Below are 22,864 nucleotides of genomic sequence, written 5' to 3'. Positions count from 1 at the left end.
GCCCCCTCATAGTGTAATGCTGTGCCCCCTCATAGTGTAATGCTGTGCCCCCTCATAGTGTAATGCTGTGCCCCCTCATAGTGTAATGCTGTGCCACCTCATAGTGTAATGCTGTGCCCCCTCATAGTGTAATGCTGTGCCACCTCATAGTGTAATGCTGTGCCACGTCATAGTGTAATGCTGTGCCCCCTCATAGTGTAATGCTGTGCCACCTCATAGTGTAATGCTGTGCCCCCTCATAGTGTAATGCTGTGCCCCCTCATAGTGTAATGCTGTGCCCCCTCATAGTGTAATGTTGTGCCCCCTCATAATGTAATGCTGTGCCCCCTCATAATGTAATGCTGTGCCTCCTCATACTGTAATGCTGTGCCCCCTCATAGTGTAATGCTGTGCCCCCTCATAATCTAATGCTGTGCCCCCTCATAATCTAATGCTGTGCCCCCTCATCCTGTAATGCTGTGCCCCCTCATAGTGTAATGTTGTGCCCCCTCATAATGTAATGCTGTGCCCCCTCATAGTGTAATGCTGTGTCCCCTCATAGTGTAATGCTGTGTCCCCTCATAGTGTAATGCTGTGCCCCCTCATAGTGTAATGCTGTGCCCCCTCATAATCTAATGCTGTGCCCCCTCATAATCTAATGCTGTGCCCCCTCATCCTGTAATGCTGTGCCCCCTCATAGTGTAATGTTGTGCCCCCTCATAATGTAATGCTGTGCCCCCTCATAGTGTAATGCTTTGCCCCCTCATAGTGTAATGCTGTGCCCCCTCATTATGTAATGCTGTGCCCCCTCATGGTGCAATGTTGTGTCCACTTATGCCCGCCATGGTTTCCTTCTCACTCGCTCTTTCCTCACTATATGCCGCCGGTCCTGACGCTGCCCTCACCATTTCTGATACTGTGTCAGTGATGTGTCCTCCTCTCTGGCGCTGCTCTCCCCATTTCTGATACTGTGTCAGTGATGTGTGTCCTCCTCTCTGGCGCTGCCCTCACCATTTCTGATACTGTGTCAGTGATGTGTGTCCTCCTCTCTGGGGCTGCTCTCACCATTTCTGATACTGTGTCAGTGATGTGTGTCCTCCTCTCTGGCGCTGCTCTCACCATTTCTGATACTGTGTCAGTGATGTGTGTCCTCCTCTCTGGCGCTGCTCTCACCATTTCTGATACTGTGTCAGTGATGTGTGTCCTCCTCTCTGGCGCTGCCCTCACCATTTCTGATACTGTGTCACTGATGTGTCCTCCTCTCTGGCTCTGCTCTCACCATTTCTGATACTGTGTCAGTGATGTGTGTCCTCCTCTCTGGCGCTGCTCTCACCATTTCTGATACTGTGTCAGTGATGTGTGTCCTCCTCTCTGACGCTGCTCTCACCATTTCTGATACTGTGTCAGTGATGTGTGTCCTCCTCTCTGGCGCTGCTCTCACCATTTCTAATACTGTGTCAGTGATGTGTGTCCTCCTCTCTGGCGCTGCCCTCACCATTTCTGATACTGTGTCAGTGATGTGTGTCCTCCTCTCTGGCGCTGCTCTCACCATTTCTGATACTGTGTCAGTGATGTGTGTCCTCCTCTCTGGCGCTGCCCTCACCATTTCTGATACTGTGTCAGTGATGTGTCCTCCTCTCTGGCTCTGCTCTCACCATTTCTGATACTGTGTCAGTGATGTGTGTCCTCCTCTCTGGCGCTGCTCTCACCATTTCTGATACTGTGTCAGTGATGTGTGTCCTCCTCTCTGACGCTGCCCTCACCATTTCTGATACTGTGTCAGTGATGTGTGTCCTCCTCTCTGGTGCTGCTCTCACCATTTCTGATACTGTGTCAGTGATGTGTGTCCTCCTCTCTGGCGCTGCTCTCACCATTTCTGATACTGTGTCAGTGATGTGTGTCCTCCTCTCTGGCGCTGCTCTCACCATTTCTGATACTGTGTCAGTGATGTGTGTCCTCCTCTCTGGGGCTGCTCTCACCATTTCTGATACTGTGTCAGTGATGTGTGTCCTCCTCTCTGGCGCTGCTCTCACCATTTCTGATACTGTGTCAGTGATGTGTGTCCCCCTCTCTGGTGCTGCTCTCACCATTTCTGATACTGTGTCAGTGATGTGTGTCCTCCTCTCTGACGCTGCCCTCACCATTTCTGATACTGTGTCAGTGATGTGTGTCCTCCTCTCTGGTGCTGCTCTCACCATTTCTGATACTGTGTCAGTGATGTGTGTCCTCCTCTCTGGGGCTGCTCTCACCATTTCTGATACTGTGTCAGTGATGTGTGTCCTCCTCTCTGGGGCTGCTCTCACCATTTCTGATACTGTGTCAGTGATGTGTGTCCTCCTCTCTGGCGCTGCTCTCACCATTTCTGATACTGTGTCAGTGATGTGTGTTCTCCTCTCTGGCGCTGCTCTCACCATTTCTGATACTGTGTCAGTGATGTGTGTCCTCCTCTCTGGCGCTGCTCTCACCATTTCTGATACTGTGTCAGTGATGTGTGTCCTCCTCTCTGGCGCTGCTCTCACCATTTCTGATACTGTGTCAGTGATGTGTGTCCTCCTCTCTGGCGCTGCTCTCACCATTTCTGATACTGTGTCAGTGATGTGTGTCCTCCTCTCTGACGCTGCTCTCACCATTTCTGATACTGTGTCAGTGATGTGTGTCCTCCTCTCTGGCGCTGCTCTCACCATTTCTGATACTGTGTCAGTGATGTGTGTCCTCCTCTCTGGCGCTGCTCTCACCATTTCTGATACTGTGTCAGTGATGTGTGTCCTCCTCTCTGGCGCTGCTCTCACCATTTCTGATACTGTGTCAGTGATGTGTGTCCTCCTCTCTGGCGCTGCTCTCACCATTTCTGATACTGTGTCAGTGATGTGTGTCCTCCTCTCTGGCGCTGCCCTCACCATTTCTGATACTGTGTCAGTGATGTGTGTCCTCCTCTCTGGCGCTGCTCTCACCATTTCTGATACTGTGTCAGTGATGTGTGTCCTCCTCTCTGGCGCTGCCCTCACCATTTCTGATACTGTGTCAGTGATGTGTGTCCTCCTCTCTGGCGCTGCCCTCACCATTTCTGATACTGTGTCAGTGATGTGTGTCCTCCTCTCTGACGCTGCTCTCACCATTTCTGATACTGTGTCAGTGATGTGTGTCCTCCTCTCTGGCGCTGCTCTCACCATTTCTAATACTGTGTCAGTGATGTGTGTCCTCCTCTCTGGCGCTGCTCTCACCATTTCTGATACTGTGTCAGTGATGTGTGTCCTCCTCTCTGACGCTGCCCTCACCATTTCTGATACTGTGTCAGTGATGTGTGTCCTCCTCTCTGGCGCTGCTCTCACCATTTCTGATACTGTGTCAGTGATGTGTGTCCTCCTCTCTGGCGCTGCTCTCACCATTTCTGATACTGTGTCAGTGATGTGTGTCCTCCTCTCTGGGGCTGCTCTCACCATTTCTGATACTGTGTCAGTGATGTGTGTCCTCCTCTCTGGGGCTGCTCTCACCATTTCTGATACTGTGTCAGTGATGTGTGTCCTCCTCTCTGGCGCTGCTCTCACCATTTCTGATACTGTGTCAGTGATGTGTGTCCTCCTCTCTGGCGCTGCTCTCACCATTTCTGATACTGTGTCAGTGATGTGTGTCCTCCTCTCTGGCGCTGCTCTCACCATTTCTGATACTGTGTCAGTGATGTGTGTCCTCCTCTCTGACGCTGCTCTCACCATTTCTGATACTGTGTCAGTGATGTGTGTCCTCCTCTCTGGCGCTGCTCTCACCATTTCTGATACTGTGTCAGTGATGTGTGTCCTCCTCTCTGGCGCTGCTCTCACCATTTCTGATACTGTGTCAGTGATGTGTGTCCTCCTCTCTGGCGCTGCTCTCACCATTTCTGATACTGTGTCAGTGATGTGTGTCCTCCTCTCTGGCGCTGCTCTCACCATTTCTGATACTGTGTCAGTGATGTGTGTCCTCCTCTCTGGCGCTGCTCTCACCATTTCTGATACTGTGTCAGTGATGTGTGTCCTCCTCTCTGGCGCTGCTCTCACCATTTCTGATACTGTGTCAGTGATGTGTGTCCTCCTCTCTGGCGCTGCCCTCACCATTTCTGATACTGTGTCAGTGATGTGTGTCCTCCTCTCTGGCGCTGCTCTCACCATTTCTGATACTGTGTCAGTGATGTGTGTCCTCCTCTCTGGCGCTGCCCTCACCATTTCTGATACTGTGTCAGTGATGTGTGTCCTCCTCTCTGGCGCTGCTCTCACCATTTCTGATACTGTGTCAGTGATGTGTGTCCTCCTCTCTGGCGCTGCTCTCACCATTTCTGATACTGTGTCAGTGATGTGTGTCCTCCTCTCTGGCGCTGCTCTCACCATTTCTGATACTGTGTCAGTGATGTGTGTCCTCCTCTCTGGCGCTGCCCTCACCATTTCTGATACTGTGTCAGTGATGTGTGTCCTCCTCTCTGGCGCTGCTCTCACCATTTCTGATACTGTGTCAGTGATGTGTGTTCTCCTCTCTGGCGCTGCTCTCACCATTTCTGATACTGTGTCAGTGATGTGTGTCCTCCTCTCTGACGCTGCTCTCACCATTTCTGATACTGTGTCAGTGATGTGTGTCCTCCTCTCTGGCGCTGCTCTCACCATTTCTAATACTGTGTCAGTGATGTGTGTCCTCCTCTCTGGCGCTGCCCTCACCATTTCTGATACTGTGTCAGTGATGTGTGTCCTCCTCTCTGACGCTGCTCTCACCATTTCTAATACTGTGTCAGTGATGTGTGTCCTCCTCTCTGGCGCTGCTCTCACCATTTCTGATACTGTGTCAGTGATGTGTGTCCTCCTCTCTGGCGCTGCCCTCACCATTTCTGATACTGTGTCAGTGATGTGTGTCCTCCTCTCTGGCGCTGCTCTCACCATTTCTGATACTGTGTCAGTGATGTGTGTCCTCCTCTCTGGCGCTGCCCTCACCATTTCTGATACTGTGTCAGTGATGTGTGTCCTCCTCTCTGGCGCTGCTCTCACCATTTCTGATACTGTGTCAGTGATGTGTGTTCTCCTCTCTGGCGCTGCCCTCACCATTTCTGATACTGTGTCAGTGATGTGTGTCCTCCTCTCTGGCGCTGCCCTCACCATTTCTGATACTGTGTCAGTGATGTGTGTCCTCCTCTCTGGCGCTGCCCTCACCATTTCTAATACTGTGTCAGTGATGTGTGTCCTCCTCTCTGGGGCTGCTCTCACCATTTCTGATACTGTGTCAGTGATGTGTGTCCTCCTCTCTGGCGCTGCTCTCACCATTTCTGATACTGTGTCAGTGATGTGTGTCCTCCTCTCTGGTGCTGCCCTCACCATTTCTGATACTGTGTCAGTGATGTGTGTCCTCCTCTCTGGCGCTGCCCTCACCATTTCTGATACTGTGTCAGTGATGTGTGTCCTCCTCTCTGACGCTGCTCTCACCATTTCTGATACTGTGTCAGTGATGTGTGTCCTCCTCTCTGGCGCTGCTCTCACCATTTCTGATACTGTGTCAGTGATGTGTGTCCTCCTCTCTGGCGCTGCTCTCACCATTTCTGATACTGTGTCAGTGATGTGTGTTCTCCTCTCTGGCGCTGCTCTCACCATTTCTGATACTGTGTCAGTGATGTGTGTCCTCCTCTCTGGCGCTGCCCTCACCATTTCTGATACTGTGTCAGTGATGTGTGTCCTCCTCTCTGGCGCTGCCCTCACCATTTCTGATACTGTCAGTGATGTGTGTCCTCCTCTCTGGCGCTGCTCTCACCATTTCTGATACTGTGTCAGTGATGTGTGTTCTCCTCTCTGGCGCTGCTCTCACCATTTCTGATACTGTGTCAGTGATGTGTGTCCTCCTCTCTGGGGCTGCCCTCACCATTTCTGATACTGTGTCAGTGATGTGTGTCCTCCTCTCTGGCGCTGCTCTCACCATTTCTGATACTGTGTCAGTGATGTGTGTCCTCCTCTCTGGCGCTGCTCTCACCATTTCTGATACTGTGTCAGTGATGTGTGTCCTCCTCTCTGGCGCTGCTCTCACCATTTCTGATACTGTGTCAGTGATGTGTGTCCTCCTCTCTGGCGCTGCTCTCACCATTTCTGATACTGTGTCAGTGATGTGTGTCCTCCTCTCTGGCGCTGCTCTCACCATTTCTGATACTGTGTCAGTGATGTGTGTCCTGCTCTCTGGCGCTGCCCTCACCATTTCTGATACTGTGTCAGTGATATGTGTCCTCCTCTCTGGTGCTGCTCTCACCATTTCTGATACTGTGTCAGTGATGTGTGTCCTCCTCTCTGGCGCTGCTCTCACCATTTCTGATACTGTGTCAGTGATGTGTGTCCTCCTCTCTGGTGCTGCTCTCACCATTTCTGATACTGTGTCAGTGATGTGTGTCCTCCTCTCTGGCGCTGCTCTCACCATTTCTGATACTGTGTCAGTGATGTGTGTCCTCCTCTCTGGGGCTGCCCTCACCATTTCTGATACTGTGTCAGTGATGTGTGTCCTCCTCTCTGGCGCTGCTCTCACCATTTCTAATACTGTGTCAGTGATGTGTGTCCTCCTCTCTGACGCTGCTCTCACCATTTCTGATACTGTGTCAGTGATGTGTGTCCTCCTCTCTGGGGCTGCCCTCACCATTTCTGATACTGTGTCAGTGATGTGTGTCCTCCTCTCTGGCGCTGCCCTCACCATTTCTGATACTGTGTCAGTGATGTGTGTCCTCCTCTCTGACGCTGCTCTCACCATTTCAGATACTGTGTCAGTGATGTGTGTCCTCCTCTCTGGCGCTGCTCTCACCATTTCTGATACTGTGTCAGTGATGTGTGTCCTCCTCTCTGGTGCTGCTCTCACCATTTCTGATACTGTGTCAGTGATGTGTGTCCTCCTCTCTGACGCTGCTCTCACCATTTCTGATACTGTGTCAGTGATGTGTCCTCCTCTCTGGCGCTGCTCTCACCATTTCTGATACTGTGTCAGTGATGTGTGTCCTCCTCTCTGGCGCTGCTCTCACCATTTCTGATACTGTGTCAGTGATGTGTGTCCTCCTCTCTGGCGCTGCTCTCACCATTTCTGATACTGTGTCAGTGATGTGTGTCCTCCTCTCTGGCGCTGCCCTCACCATTTCTGATACTGTGTCAGTGATGTGTGTCCTCCTCTCTGGCGCTGCCCTCACCATTTCTGATACTGTGTCAGTGATGTGTGTCCTCCTCTCTGGCGCTGCTCTCACCATTTCTGATACTGTGTCAGTGATGTGTGTCCTCCTCTCTGGCGCTGCTCTCACCATTTCTGATACTGTGTCAGTGATGTGTGTCCTCTCTGGCGCTGCCCTCACCATTTCTGATACTGTCAGTGATGTGTGTCCTCCTCTCTGGCGCTGCTCTCACCATTTCTGATACTGTGTCAGTGATGTGTGTCCTCCTCTCTGGGGCTGCCCTCACCATTTCTGATACTGTGTCAGTGATGTGTGTCCTCCTCTCTGGCGCTGCCCTCACCATTTCTGATACTGTGTCAGTGATGTGTGTCCTCCTCTCTGACGCTGCTCTCACCATTTCAGATACTGTGTCAGTGATGTGTGTCCTCCTCTCTGGCGCTGCTCTCACCATTTCTGATACTGTGTCAGTGATGTGTGTCCTCCTCTCTGGTGCTGCTCTCACCATTTCTGATACTGTGTCAGTGATGTGTGTCCTCCTCTCTGACGCTGCTCTCACCATTTCTGATACTGTGTCAGTGATGTGTCCTCCTCTCTGGCGCTGCTCTCACCATTTCTGATACTGTGTCAGTGATGTGTGTCCTCCTCTCTGGCGCTGCTCTCACCATTTCTAATACTGTGTCAGTGATGTGTGTCCTCCTCTCTGGCGCTGCCCTCACCATTTCTGATACTGTGTCAGTGATGTGTGTCCTCCTCTCTGGCGCTGCCCTCACCATTTCTGATACTGTGTCAGTGATGTGTGTCCTCCTCTCTGGCGCTGCTCTCACCATTTCTGATACTGTGTCAGTGATGTGTGTCCTCCTCTCTGACGCTGCTCTCACCATTTCTGATACTGTGTCAGTGATGTGTGTCCTCCTCTCTGGCGCTGTTCTCACCATTTCTGATACTGTGTCAGTGATGTGTGTCCTCCTCTCTGGCGCTGCTCTCACCATTTCTGATACTGTGTCAGTGATGTGTGTCCTCCTCTCTGGCGCTGCTCTCACCATTTCTGATACTGTGTCAGTGATGTGTGTCCTCCTCTCTGGCGCTGCTCTCACCATTTCTGATACTGTGTCAGTGATGTGTGTCCTCCTCTCTGGCGCTGCTCTCACCATTTCTGATACTGTGTCAGTGATGTGTGTCCTCCTCTCTGGCGCTGCCCTCACCATTTCTGATACTGTGTCAGTGATGTGTGTCCTCCTCTCTGGTGCTGCTCTCACCATTTCTGATACTGTGTCAGTGATGTGTGTCCTCCTCTCTGACGCTGCTCTCACCATTTCTGATACTGTGTCAGTGATGTGTGTCCTCCTCTCTGGCGCTGTTCTCACCATTTCTGATACTGTGTCAGTGATGTGTGTCCTCCTCTCTGGCGCTGCTCTCACCATTTCTGATACTGTCAGTGATGTGTGTCCTCCTCTCTGGCGCTGCCCTCACCATTTCTGATACTGTGTCAGTGATGTGTGTCCTCCTCTCTGGTGCTGCTCTCACCATTTCTGATACTGTGTCAGTGATGTGTGTCCTCCTCTCTGACGCTGCTCTCACCATTTCTGATACTGTGTCAGTGATGTGTGTCCTCCTCTCTGGCGCTGCTCTCACCATTTCTGATACTGTGTCAGTGATGTGTGTCCTCCTCTCTGGCGCTGCTCTCACCATTTCTGATACTGTGTCAGTGATGTGTGTCCTCCTCTCTGACGCTGCTCTCACCATTTCTGATACTGTGTCAGTGATGTGTGTCCTCCTCTCTGGTGCTGCTCTCACCATTTCTGATACTGTGTCAGTGATGTGTGTCCTCCTCTCTGACGCTGCCCTCACCATTTCTGATACTGTGTCAGTGATGTGTGTCCTCCTCTCTGGTGCTGCTCTCACCATTTCTGATACTGTGTCAGTGATGTGTGTCCTCCTCTCTGGGGCTGCTCTCACCATTTCTGATACTGTGTCAGTGATGTGTGTCCTCCTCTCTGGGGCTGCTCTCACCATTTCTGATACTGTGTCAGTGATGTGTGTCCTCCTCTCTGGCGCTGCTCTCACCATTTCTGATACTGTGTCAGTGATGTGTCCTCCTCTCTGGCGCTGCTCTCACCATTTCTGATACTGTGTCAGTGATGTGTGTCCCCCTCTCTGGTGCTGCTCTCACCATTTCTGATACTGTGTCAGTGATGTGTGTCCTCCTCTCTGACGCTGCCCTCACCATTTCTGATACTGTGTCAGTGATGTGTGTCCTCCTCTCTGGTGCTGCTCTCACCATTTCTGATACTGTGTCAGTGATGTGTGTCCTCCTCTCTGGGGCTGCTCTCACCATTTCTGATACTGTGTCAGTGATGTGTGTCCTCCTCTCTGGCGCTGCTCTCACCATTTCTGATACTGTGTCAGTGATGTGTGTCCTCCTCTCTTGCGCTGCTCTCACCATTTCTGATACTGTGTCAGTGATGTGTGTCCTCTCTGGCGCTGCTCTCACCATTTCTGATACTGTGTCAGTGATGTGTGTCCTCCTCTCTGGCGCTGCTCTCACCATTTCTGATACTGTGTCAGTGATGTGTGTCCTCCTCTCTGGCGCTGCTCTCACCATTTCTGATACTGTGTCAGTGATGTGTGTCCTCCTCTCTGGCGCTGCTCTCACCATTTCTGATACTGTGTCAGTGATGTGTGTCCTCCTCTCTGGCGCTGCTCTCACCATTTCTGATACTGTGTCAGTGATGTGTGTCCTCCTCTCTGACGCTGCTCTCACCATTTCTGATACTGTGTCAGTGATGTGTGTCCTCCTCTCTGGCGCTGCTCTCACCATTTCTGATACTGTGTCAGTGATGTGTGTCCTCCTCTCTGGCGCTGCTCTCACCATTTCTGATACTGTGTCAGTGATGTGTGTCCTCCTCTCTGGCGCTGCTCTCACCATTTCTGATACTGTGTCAGTGATGTGTGTCCTCCTCTCTGGCGCTGCTCTCACCATTTCTGATACTGTGTCAGTGATGTGTGTCCTCCTCTCTGGCGCTGCCCTCACCATTTCTGATACTGTGTCAGTGATGTGTGTCCTCCTCTCTGGCGCTGCTCTCACCATTTCTGATACTGTGTCAGTGATGTGTGTCCTCCTCTCTGACGCTGCTCTCACCATTTCTAATACTGTGTCAGTGATGTGTGTCCTCCTCTCTGGCGCTGCTCTCACCATTTCTGATACTGTGTCAGTGATGTGTGTCCTCCTCTCTGGCGCTGCCCTCACCATTTCTGATACTGTGTCAGTGATGTGTGTCCTCCTCTCTGGCGCTGCTCTCACCATTTCTGATACTGTGTCAGTGATGTGTGTCCTCCTCTCTGGCGCTGCTCTCACCATTTCTGATACTGTGTCAGTGATGTGTGTCCTCCTCTCTGGCGCTGCCCTCACCATTTCTGATACTGTGTCAGTGATGTGTGTCCTCCTCTCTGGCGCTGCTCTCACCATTTCTGATACTGTGTCAGTGATGTGTGTCCTCCTCTCTGGCGCTGCTCTCACCATTTCTGATACTGTGTCAGTGATGTGTGTCCTCCTCTCTGGCGCTGCTCTCACCATTTCTGATACTGTGTCAGTGATGTGTGTCCTCCTCTCTGGGGCTGCTCTCACCATTTCTGATACTGTGTCAGTGATGTGTGTCCTCCTCTCTGGCGCTGCTCTCACCATTTCTGATACTGTGTCAGTGATGTGTGTCCTCCTCTCTGGCGCTGCTCTCACCATTTCTGATACTGTGTCAGTGATGTGTGTCCTCCTCTCTGGCGCTGCTCTCACCATTTCTGATACTGTGTCAGTGATGTGTGTCCTCCTCTCTGGCGCTGCTCTCACCATTTCTGATACTGTGTCAGTGATGTGTGTCCTCCTCTCTGGCGCTGCCCTCACCATTTCTGATACTGTGTCAGTGATGTGTGTCCTCCTCTCTGGCGCTGCTCTCACCATTTCTGATACTGTGTCAGTGATGTGTGTCCTCCTCTCTGGCGCTGCTCTCACCATTTCTGATACTGTGTCAGTGATGTGTGTCCTCCTCTCTGGTGCTGCTCTCACCATTTCTGATACTGTGTCAGTGATGTGTCCTCCTCTCTGGCGCTGCTCTCACCATTTCTGATACTGTGTCAGTGATGTGTGTCCTCTCTGGCGCTGCTCTCACCATTTCTGATACTGTGTCAGTGATGTGTGTCCTCCTCTCTGACGCTGCTCTCACCATTTCTGATACTGTCAGTGATGTGTGTCCTCCTCTCTGGCGCTGCCCTCACCATTTCTGATACTGTGTCAGTGATGTGTGTCCTCCTCTCTGGCGCTGCCCTCACCATTTCTGATACTGTGTCAGTGATGTGTGTCCTCCTCTCTGGCGCTGCCCTCACCATTTCTAATACTGTGTCAGTGATGTGTGTCCTCCTCTCTGGGGCTGCTCTCACCATTTCTGATACTGTGTCAGTGATGTGTGTCCTCCTCTCTGGCGCTGCTCTCACCATTTCTGATACTGTGTCAGTGATGTGTGTCCTCCTCTCTGGCGCTGCTCTCACCATTTCTGATACTGTGTCAGTGATGTGTGTCCTCCTCTCTGGCGCTGCCCTCACCATTTCTGATACTGTGTCAGTGATGTGTGTCCTCCTCTCTGGCGCTGCTCTCACCATTTCTGATACTGTGTCAGTGATGTGTGTCCTCCTCTCTGGCGCTGCTCTCACCATTTCTGATACTGTGTCAGTGATGTGTGTCCTCTCTGACGCTGCTCTCACCATTTCTGATACTGTGTCAGTGATGTGTGTCCTCCTCTCTGGCGCTGCTCTCACCATTTCTGATACTGTGTCAGTGATGTGTGTTCTCCTCTCTGGCGCTGCTCTCACCATTTCTGATACTGTGTCAGTGATGTGTGTCCTCCTCTCTGGCGCTGCCCTCACCATTTCTGATACTGTGTCAGTGATGTGTGTCCTCCTCTCTGGCGCTGCCCTCACCATTTCTGATACTGTGTCAGTGATGTGTGTCCTCCTCTCTGGCGCTGCTCTCACCATTTCTGATACTGTGTCAGTGATGTGTGTCCTCCTCTCTGGCGCTGCTCTCACCATTTCTGATACTGTGTCAGTGATGTGTGTCCTCTCTGACGCTGCTCTCACCATTTCTGATACTGTGTCAGTGATGTGTGTCCTCCTCTCTGGCGCTGCTCTCACCATTTCTGATACTGTGTCAGTGATGTGTGTTCTCCTCTCTGGCGCTGCTCTCACCATTTCTGATACTGTGTCAGTGATGTGTGTCCTCCTCTCTGGCGCTGCCCTCACCATTTCTGATACTGTGTCAGTGATGTGTGTCCTCCTCTCTGGCGCTGCCCTCACCATTTCTGATACTGTGTCAGTGATGTGTGTCCTCCTCTCTGGCGCTGCTCTCACCATTTCTGATACTGTCAGTGATGTGTGTCCTCCTCTCTGGCGCTGCTCTCACCATTTCTGATACTGTGTCAGTGATGTGTGTTCTCCTCTCTGGCGCTGCTCTCACCATTTCTGATACTGTGTCAGTGATGTGTGTCCTCCTCTCTGGGGCTGCCCTCACCATTTCTGATACTGTGTCAGTGATGTGTGTCCTCCTCTCTGGCGCTGCTCTCACCATTTCTGATACTGTGTCAGTGATGTGTGTCCTCCTCTCTGGCGCTGCTCTCACCATTTCTGATACTGTGTCAGTGATGTGTGTCCTCCTCTCTGGGGCTGCCCTCACCATTTCTGATACTGTGTCAGTGATGTGTGTCCTCCTCTCTGGCGCTGCTCTCACCATTTCTAATACTGTGTCAGTGATGTGTGTCCTCCTCTCTGACGCTGCTCTCACCATTTCTGATACTGTGCCAGTGATGTGTGTCCTCCTCTCTGGCGCTGCTCTCACCATTTCTGATACTGTGTCAGTGATGTGTGTCCTCCTCTCTGGCGCTGCTCTCACCATTTCTGATACTGTGTCAGTGATGTGTGTCCTCCTCTCTGGCGCTGCTCTCACCATTTCTGATACTGTGTCAGTGATGTGTGTCCTCCTCTCTGGCGCTGCCCTCACCATTTCAGATACTGTGTCAGTGATGTGTGTCCTCCTCTCTGGCGCTGCTCTCACCATTTCTGATACTGTGTCAGTGATGTGTGTCCTCCTCTCTGGCGCTGCTCTCACCATTTCTGATACTGTGTCAGTGATGTGTGTCCTCCTCTCTGACGCTGCTCTCACCATTTCTGATACTGTGTCAGTGATGTGTGTCCTCCTCTCTGGCGCTGCTCTCACCATTTCTGATACTGTGTCAGTGATGTGTGTCCTCCTCTCTGGCGCTGCCCTCACCATTTCTGATACTGTGTCAGTGATGTGTGTCCTCCTCTCTGACGCTGCTCTCACCATTTCAGATACTGTGTCAGTGATGTGTGTCCTCCTCTCTGGCGCTGCTCTCACCATTTCTGATACTGTGTCAGTGATGTGTGTCCTCCTCTCTGGTGCTGCTCTCACCATTTCTGATACTGTGTCAGTGATGTGTGTCCTCCTCTCTGACGCTGCTCTCACCATTTCTGATACTGTGTCAGTGATGTGTCCTCCTCTCTGGCGCTGCTCTCACCATTTCTGATACTGTGTCAGTGATGTGTGTCCTCCTCTCTGGCGCTGCTCTCACCATTTCTGATACTGTGTCAGTGATGTGTGTCCTCCTCTCTGGCGCTGCCCTCACCATTTCTGATACTGTGTCAGTGATGTGTGTCCTCCTCTCTGGTGCTGCTCTCACCATTTCTGATACTGTGTCAGTGATGTGTGTCCTCCTCTCTGACGCTGCTCTCACCATTTCTGATACTGTGTCAGTGATGTGTGTCCTCCTCTCTGGCGCTGTTCTCACCATTTCTGATACTGTGTCAGTGATGTGTGTCCTCCTCTCTGGCGCTGCTCTCACCATTTCTGATACTGTGTCAGTGATGTGTGTCCTCCTCTCTGGTGCTGCTCTCACCATTTCTGATACTGTGTCAGTGATGTGTGTCCTCCTCTCTGGTGCTGCTCTCACCATTTCTGATACTGTGTCAGTGATGTGTGTCCTCCTCTCTGACGCTGCTCTCACCATTTCTGATACTGTGTCAGTGATGTGTGTCCTCCTCTCTGGCGCTGCTCTCACCATTTCTGATACTGTGTCAGTGATGTGTGTCCTCCTCTCTGGCGCTGCTCTCACCATTTCTGATACTGTGTCAGTGATGTGTGTCCTCCTCTCTGGCGCTGCTCTCACCATTTCTGATACTGTGTCAGTGATGTGTGTCCTCCTCTCTGGCGCTGCTCTCACCATTTCTGATACTGTGTCAGTGATGTGTGTCCTCCTCTCTGGCGCTGCTCTCACCATTTCTGATACTGTGTCAGTGATGTGTGTCCTCTCTGGCGCTGCCCTCACCATTTCTGATACTGTGTCAGTGATGTGTGTCCTCCTCTCTGACGCTGCTCTCACCATTTCTGATACTGTGTCAGTGATGTGTGTCCTCCTCTCTGGTGCTGCTCTCACCATTTCTGATACTGTGTCAGTGATGTGTGTCCTCCTCTCTGACGCTGCTCTCCCCATTTCTGATACTGTGTCAGTGATGTGTGTCCTCCTCTCTGGCGCTGCTCTCACCATTTCTGATACTGTGTCAGTGATGTGTGTCCTCCTCTCTGACGCTGCTCTCACCATTTCTGATACTGTGTCAGTGATGTGTGTCCTCCTCTCTGGCGCTGCTCTCACCATTTCTGATACTGTGTCAGTGATGTGTGTCCTCCTCTCTGACGCTGCTCTCACCATTTCTGATACTGTGTCAGTGATGTGTGTCCTCCTCTCTGGCGCTGCTCTCACCATTTCTGATACTGTGTCAGTGATGTGTGTCCTCCTCTCTGGCGCTGCTCTCACCATTTCTGATACTGTGTCAGTGATGTGTGTCCTCCTCTCTGGTGCTGCTCTCACCATTTCTGATACTGTGTCAGTGATGTGTGTCCTCCTCTCTGGCGCTGCTCTCACCATTTCTGATGCTGTGTCAGTGATGTGTGTCCTCCTCTCTGGCGCTGCCCTCACCATTTCTGATACTGTGTCAGTGATGTGTGTCCTCCTCTCTGGTGCTGCTCTCACCATTTCTGATACTGTCAGTGATGTGTGTCCTCCTCTCTGACGCTGCTCTCCCCATTTCTGATACTGTGTCAGTGATGTGTCCTCCTCTCTGGCGCTGCTCTCACCATTTCTGATACTGTGTCAGTGATGTGTGTTCTCCTCTCTGGCGCTGCTCTCACCATTTCTGATACTGTGTCAGTGATGTGTGTCCTCCTCTCTGACGCTGCTCTCACCATTTCTGATACTGTGTCAGTGATGTGTGTCCTCCTCTCTGACGCTGCTCTCACCATTTCTGATACTGTGTCAGTGATGTGTGTCCTCCTCTCTGGCGCTGCTCTCACCATTTCTGATACTGTGTCAGTGATGTGTGTCCTCCTCTCTGGAGCTGCCCTCACCATTTCTGATACTGTGTCAGTGATGTGTGTCCTCCTCTCTGGCGCTGCTCTCCCCATTTCTGATACTGTGTCAGTGATGTGTGTCCTCCTCTCTGGTGCTGCTCTCACCATTTCTGATACTGTGTCAGTGATGTGTCCTCCTCTCTGGCGCTGCTCTCACCATTTCTGATACTGTGTCAGTGATGTGTGTCCTCCTCTCTGGTGCTGCTCTCACCATTTCTGATACTGTGTCAGTGATGTGTGTCCTCCTCTCTGGCGCTGCTCTCACCATTTCTGATACTGTGTCAGTGATGTGTGTCCCCCTCTCTGGTGCTGCTCTCACCATTTCTGATACTGTGTCAGTGATGTGTCCTCCTCTCTGGCGCTGCTCTCACCATTTCTGATACTGTGTCAGTGATGTGTGTCCTCCTCTCTGGCGCTGCTCTCACCATTTCTGATACTGTGTCAGTGATGTGTGTCCCCCTCTCTGGTGCTGCTCTCACCATTTCTGATACTGTGTCAGTGATGTGTCCTCCTCTCTGGCGCTGCTCTCACCATTTCTGATACTGTGTCAGTGATGTGTGTCCTCCTCTCTGGCGCTGCTCTCACCATTTCTAATACTGTGTCAGTGATGTGTGTCCTCCTCTCTGGCGCTGCCCTCACCATTTCTGATACTGTGTCAGTGATGTGTGTCCTCCTCTCTGGCGCTGCTCTCACCATTTCTGATACTGTGTCAGTGATGTGTGTCCTCCTCTCTGGCGCTGCTCTCACCATTTCTGATACTGTGTCAGTGATGTGTGTCCTCCTCTCTGACGCTGCTCTCACCATTTCTGATACTGTGTCAGTGATGTGTGTCCTCCTCTCTGGCGCTGCTCTCACCATTTCTAATACTGTGTCAGTGATGTGTGTCCTCCTCTCTGGCGCTGCTCTCACCATTTCTGATACTGTGTCAGTGATGTGTGTCCTCCTCTCTGGCGCTGCTCTCACCATTTCTGATACTGTGTCAGTGATGTGTGTCCTCCTCTCTGGCGCTGCTCTCACCATTTCTGATACTGTGTCAGTGATGTGTGTCCTCCTCTCTGGCACTGCTCTCACCATTTCTGATACTGTCAGTGATGTGTGTCCTCCTCTCTGGCGCTGCTCTCACCATTTCTGATACTGTGTCAGTGATGTGTGTTCTCCTCTCTGGCGCTGCTCTCACCATTTCTGATACTGTGTCAGTGATGTGTGTCCTCCTCTCTGGCGCTGCTCTCACCATTTCTGATACTGTGTCAGTGATGTGTCCTCCTCTCTGGCGCTGCTCTCACCATTTCTGATACTGTGTCAGTGATGTGTGTCCTCCTCTCTGGCACTGCTCTCACCATTTCTGATACTGTCAGTGATGTGTGTCCTCCTCTCTGGCGCTTCTCTCACCATTTCTGATACTGTGTCAGTGATGTGTGTCCTCCTCTCTGGCGCTGCTCTCACCATTTCTGATACTGTGTCAGTGATGTGTGTCCTCCTCTCTGGCGCTGCTCTCACCATTTCTGATACTGTGTCAGTGATGTGTGTCCTCCTCTCTGGCGCTGCTCTCACCATTTCTGATACTGTGTCAGTGATGTGTGTCCTCCTCTCTGGCGCTGCTCTCACCATTTCTGATACTGTGTCAGTGATGTGTGTCCTCCTCTCTGGCGCTGCTCTCACCATTTCTGATACTGTGTCAGTGATGTGTGTCCTCCTCTCTGATGCTGCCCTCACCATTTCTGATACTGTGTCAGTGATGTGTGTCCTCCTCTCTGGCGCTGCTCTCACCATTTCTGATACTGTGTCAGTGATGTGTGTCCTCCTCTCTGGCGCTGCTCTCACCATTTCTGATACTGTGTCAGTGATGTGTGTTCTCCTCTCTGGCGCTGCTCTCACCATTTCTGATACTGTGTCAGTGATGTGTGTCCTCCTCTCTGGTGCTGCTCTCACCATTTCTGATACTGTGTCAGTGATGTGTGTCCTCCTCTCTGGGGCTGCTCTCACCATTTCTGATACTGTGTCAGTGATGTGTGTCCTCCTCTCTGGTGCTGCTCTCACCATTTCTGATACTGTGTCAGTGATGTGTGTCCTCCTCTCTGACGCTGCTCTCACCATTTCTAATACTGTGTCAGTGATGTGTGTCCTCCTCTCTGGCGCTGCTCTCACCATTTCTGATACTGTGTCAGTGATGTGTGTTCTCCTCTCTGGCGCTGCTCTCACCATTTCTGATACTGTGTCAGTGATGTGTGTCCTCCTCTCTGGCGCTGCTCTCACCATTTCTGATACTGTGTCAGTGATGTGTGTCCTCCTCTCTGGCGCTGCTCTCACCATTTCTGATACTGTGTCAGTGATGTGTGTCCTCCTCTCTGGGGCTGCCCTCACCATTTCTGATACTGTGTCAGTGATGTGTGTCCTCCTCTCTGGCGCTGCTCTCACCATTTCTGATACTGTGTCAGTGATGTGTGTCCTCCTCTCTGACGCTGCTCTCACCATTTCTGATACTGTGTCAGTGATGTGTGTCCTCCTCTCTGGCGCTGCTCTCACCATTTCTGATACTGTGTCAGTGATGTGTGTCCTCCTCTCTGGGGCTGCCCTCACCATTTCTGATACTGTGTCAGTGATGTGTGTCCTCCTCTCTGGCGCTGCTCTCACCATTTCTGATACTGTGTCAGTGATGTGTGTCCTCCTCTCTGGCGCTGCTCTCACCATTTCTGATACTGTGTCAGTGATGTGTGTCCTCCTCTCTGGGGCTGCTCTCACCATTTCTGATACTGTGTCAGTGATATGTGTCCTCCTCTCTGGCGCTGCTCTCACCATTTCTGATACTGTGTCAGTGATGTGTGTCCTCCTCTCTGGCGCTGCTCTCACCATTTCTGATACTGTGTCAGTGATGTGTGTCCTCCTCTCTGGCGCTGCTCTCACCATTTCTGATACTGTGTCAGTGATGTGTGTCCTCCTCTCTGGCGCTGCTCTCACCATTTCTGATACTGTGTCAGTGATGTGTGTCCTCCTCTCTGGTGCTGCTCTCACCATTTCTGATACTGTGTCAGTGATGTGTGTCCTCCTCTCTGGGGCTGCTCTCACCATTTCTGATACTGTGTCAGTGATGTGTGTCCTCCTCTCTGGGGCTGCTCTCACCATTTCTGATACTGTGTCAGTGATATGTGTCCTCCTCTCTGGCGCTGCTCTCACCATTTCTGATACTGTGTCAGTGATGTGTGTCCTCCTCTCTGGCGCTGCTCTCACCATTTCTGATACTGTGTCAGTGATATGTGTCCTCCTCTCTGGCGCTGCTCTCACCATTTCTGATACTGTGTCAGTGATGTGTGTCCTCCTCTCTGGCGCTGCTCTCACCATTTCTGATACTGTGTCAGTGATGTGTGTCCTCCTCTCTGGCGCTGCCCTCACCATTTCTGATACTGTGTCAGTGATGTGTGTCCTCCTCTCTGGCGCTGCTCTCACCATTTCTGATACTGTGTCAGTGATGTGTGTCCTCCTCTCTGGCGCTGCTCTCACCATTTCTGATACTGTGTCAGTGATGTGTGTTCTCCTCTCTGGCGCTGCCCTCACCATTTCTGATACTGTGTCAGTGATGTTTGTCCTCCTCTCTGGCGCTGCCCTCACCATTTCTGATACTGTGTCAGTGATGTGTGTCCTCCTCTCTGACGCTGCTCTCACCATTTCTGATACTGTGTCAGTGATGTGTGTCCTCCTCTCTGACGCTGCTCTCACCATTTCTGATACTGTGTCAGTGATGTGTGTCCTCCTCTCTGGCGCTGCTCTCACCATTTCTGATACTGTGTCAGTGATGTGTGTCCTCCTCTCTGGCGCTGCCCTCACCATTTCTGATACTGTGTCAGTGATGTGTGTCCTCCTCTCTGGCGCTGCTCTCACCATTTCTGATACTGTGTCAGTGATGTGTGTCCTCCTCTCTGGCGCTGCTCTCACCATTTCTGATACTGTGTCAGTGATGTGTGTCCTCCTCTCTGGCGCTGCCCTCACCATTTCTGATACTGTGTCAGTGATGTGTGTTCTCCTCTCTGACGCTGCTCTCACCATTTCTGATACTGTGTCAGTGATGTGTGTCCTCCTCTCTGGCGCTGCTCTCACCATTTCTGATACTGTGTCAGTGATGTGTGTCCTCCTCTCTGGCGCTGCCCTCACCATTTCAGATACTGTGTCAGTGATGTGTGTCCTCCTCTCTGGTGCTGCTCTCACCATTTCTGATACTGTGTCAGTGATGTGTGTCCTCTCTGGCGCTGCCCTCACCATTTCTGATACTGTGTCAGTGATGTGTGTCCTCCTCTCTGACGCTGCTCTCACCATTTCTGATACTGTGTCAGTGATGTGTGTCCTCCTCTCTGATGCTGCCCTCACCATTTCTGATACTGTGTCAGTGATGTGTGTCCTCCTCTCTGGCGCTGCCCTCACCATTTCTGATACTGTGTCAGTGATGTGTGTCCTCCTCTCTGGCGCTGCCCTCACCATTTCTGATACTGTGTCAGTGATGTGTGTCCTCCTCTCTGGTGCTGCTCTCACCATTTCTGATACTGTGTCAGTGATGTGTGTCCTCCTCTCTGATGCTGCCCTCACCATTTCTGATACTGTGTCAGTGATGTGTGTCCTCCTCTCTGGCGCTGCTCTCACCATTTCTGATACTGTGTCAGTGATGTGTGTCCTCCTCTCTGGCGCTGCCCTCACCATTTCTGATACTGTGTCAGTGATGTGTGTCCTCCTCTCTGGTGCTGCTCTCACCATTTCTGATACTGTGTCAGTGATGTGTGTCCTCCTCTCTGGTGCTGCTCTCACCATTTCTGATACTGTGTCAGTGATGTGTGTCCTCCTCTCTGGTGCTGCCCTCACCATTTCTGATACTGTGTCAGTGATGTGTGTCCTCCTCTCTGGCGCTGCTCTCACCATTTCTGATACTGTGTCAGTGATGTGTGTCCTCCTCTCTGGCGCTGCTCTCACCATTTCTGATACTGTGTCAGTGATGTGTGTCCTCCTCTCTGACGCTGCTCTCACCATTTCTGATACTGTGTCAGTGATGTGTGTCCTCCTCTCTGGCGCTGCCCTCACCATTTCTGATACTGTGTCAGTGATGTGTGTCCTCCTCTCTGGTGCTGCTCTCACCATTTCTGATACTGTGTCAGTGATGTGTGTCCTCCTCTCTGATGCTGCCCTCACCATTTCTGATACTGTGTCAGTGATGTGTGTCCTCCTCTCTGACGCTGCTCTCACCATTTCTGATACTGTGTCAGTGATGTGTGTCCTCCTCTCTGGGGCTGCTCTCACCATTTCTGATACTGTGTCAGTGATATGTGTCCTCCTCTCTGGCGCTGCTCTCACCATTTCTGATACTGTGTCAGTGATGTGTGTCCTCCTCTCTGGGGCTGCTCTCACCATTTCTGATACTGTCAGTGATGTGTGTCCTCCTCTCTGGCGCTGCTCTCACCATTTCTGATACTGTGTCAGTGATGTGTGTCCTCCTCTCTGGCGCTGCCCTCACCATTTCTGATACTGTGTCAGTGATGTGTGTCCTCCTCTCTGGCGCTGCTCTCACCATTTCTGATACTGTGTCAGTGATGTGTGTCCTCCTCTCTGGCGCTGCTCTCACCATTTCTGATACTGTGTCAGTGATGTGTGTCCTCCTCTCTGGCGCTGCCCTCACCATTTCTGATACTGTGTCAGTGATGTGTGTCCTCCTCTCTGGGGCTGCTCTCACCATTTCTGATACTGTGTCAGTGATGTGTGTCCTCCTCTCTGGCGCTGCCCTCACCATTTCTGATACTGTGTCAGTGATGTGTGTCCTCCTCTCTGGCGCTGCTCTCACCATTTCTGATACTGTGTCAGTGATGTGTGTCCTCCTCTCTGGCGCTGCCCTCACCATTTCTGATACTGTGTCAGTGATGTGTGTCCTCCTCTCTGGGGCTGCTCTCACCATTTCTGATACTGTGTCAGTGATGTGTGTCCTCCTCTCTGGCGCTGCCCTCACCATTTCTGATACTGTGTCAGTGATGTGTGTCCTCCTCTCTGGTGCTGCTCTCACCATTTCTGATACTGTGTCAGTGATGTGTGTCCTCCTCTCTGGCGCTGCCCTCACCATTTCTGATACTGTGTCAGTGATGTGTGTCCTCCTCTCTGGCGCTGCCCTCACCATTTCTGATACTGTGTCAGTGATGTGTGTCCTCCTCTCTGGCGCTGCTCTCACCATTTCTGATACTGTGTCAGTGATGTGTGTCCTCCTCTCTGGCGCTGCCCTCACCATTTCTGATACTGTGTCAGTGATGTGTGTCCTCCTCTCTGGCGCTGCTCTCACCATTTCTGATACTGTGTCAGTGATGTGTGTCCTCCTCTCTGGCGCTGCTCTCACCATTTCTGATACTGTGTCAGTGATGTGTGTCCTCCTCTCTGGTGCTGCTCTCACCATTTCTGATACTGTGTCAGTGATGTGTGTCCTCCTCTCTGGCGCTGCTCTCACCATTTCTGATACTGTGTCAGTGATGTGTGTCCTCCTCTCTGGTGCTGCTCTCACCATTTCTGATACTGTGTCAGTGATGTGTGTTCTCCTCTCTGGCGCTGCTCTCACCATTTCTGATACTGTGTCAGTGATGTGTGTCCTCCTCTCTGGCGCTGCTCTCACCATTTCTGATACTGTGTCAGTGATGTGTGTCCTCCTCTCTGGTGCTGCTCTCACCATTTCTGATACTGTGTCAGTGATGTGTGTCCTCCTCTCTGGCGCTGCTCTCACCATTTCTGATACTGTGTCAGTGATGTGTGTCCTCCTCTCTGGCGCTGCTCTCACCATTTCTGATACTGTGTCAGTGATGTGTGTCCTCCTCTCTGGTGCTGCTCTCACCATTTCTGATACTGTGTCAGTGATGTGTGTCCTCCTCTCTGGCGCTGCTCTCACCATTTCTGATACTGTGTCAGTGATGTGTGTCCTCCTCTCTGGCGCTGCTCTCACCATTTCTGATACTGTGTCAGTGATGTGTGTCCTCCTCTCTGGCGCTGCTCTCACCATTTCTGATACTGTGTCAGTGATGTGTGTTCTCCTCTCTGGCGCTGCTCTCACCATTTCTGATACTGTGTCAGTGATGTGTGTCCTCCTCTCTGGCGCTGCTCTCACCATTTCTGATACTGTGTCAGTGATGTGTGTCCTCCTCTCTGGTGCTGCTCTCACCATTTCTGATACTGTGTCAGTGATGTGTGTCCTCCTCTCTGGCGCTGCTCTCACCATTTCTGATACTGTCAGTGATGTGTGTCCTCCTCTCTGGTGCTGCTCTCACCATTTCTGATACTGT

The 22,864-nt window shown here is 51.6% G+C and overlaps 1 protein-coding gene across 4 annotated transcripts in view; it reads left to right on the top strand.

Annotated features, from left to right (window-relative positions):
• Positions 1-22,864, top strand: part of AGAP3 (ArfGAP with GTPase domain, ankyrin repeat and PH domain 3) — a 498,289-nt gene that overhangs the window by 411,160 nt on the left and 64,265 nt on the right. The gene's annotated exons all lie outside the window — the stretch shown is intronic.

This window comes from Ranitomeya variabilis, chromosome 6, assembly GCF_051348905.1.
Source record: "Ranitomeya variabilis isolate aRanVar5 chromosome 6, aRanVar5.hap1, whole genome shotgun sequence".
Classification (NCBI taxonomy): Eukaryota; Metazoa; Chordata; class Amphibia; order Anura; family Dendrobatidae; genus Ranitomeya; species Ranitomeya variabilis.
This window is presented reverse-complemented; position numbering and strand designations above follow the sequence as displayed.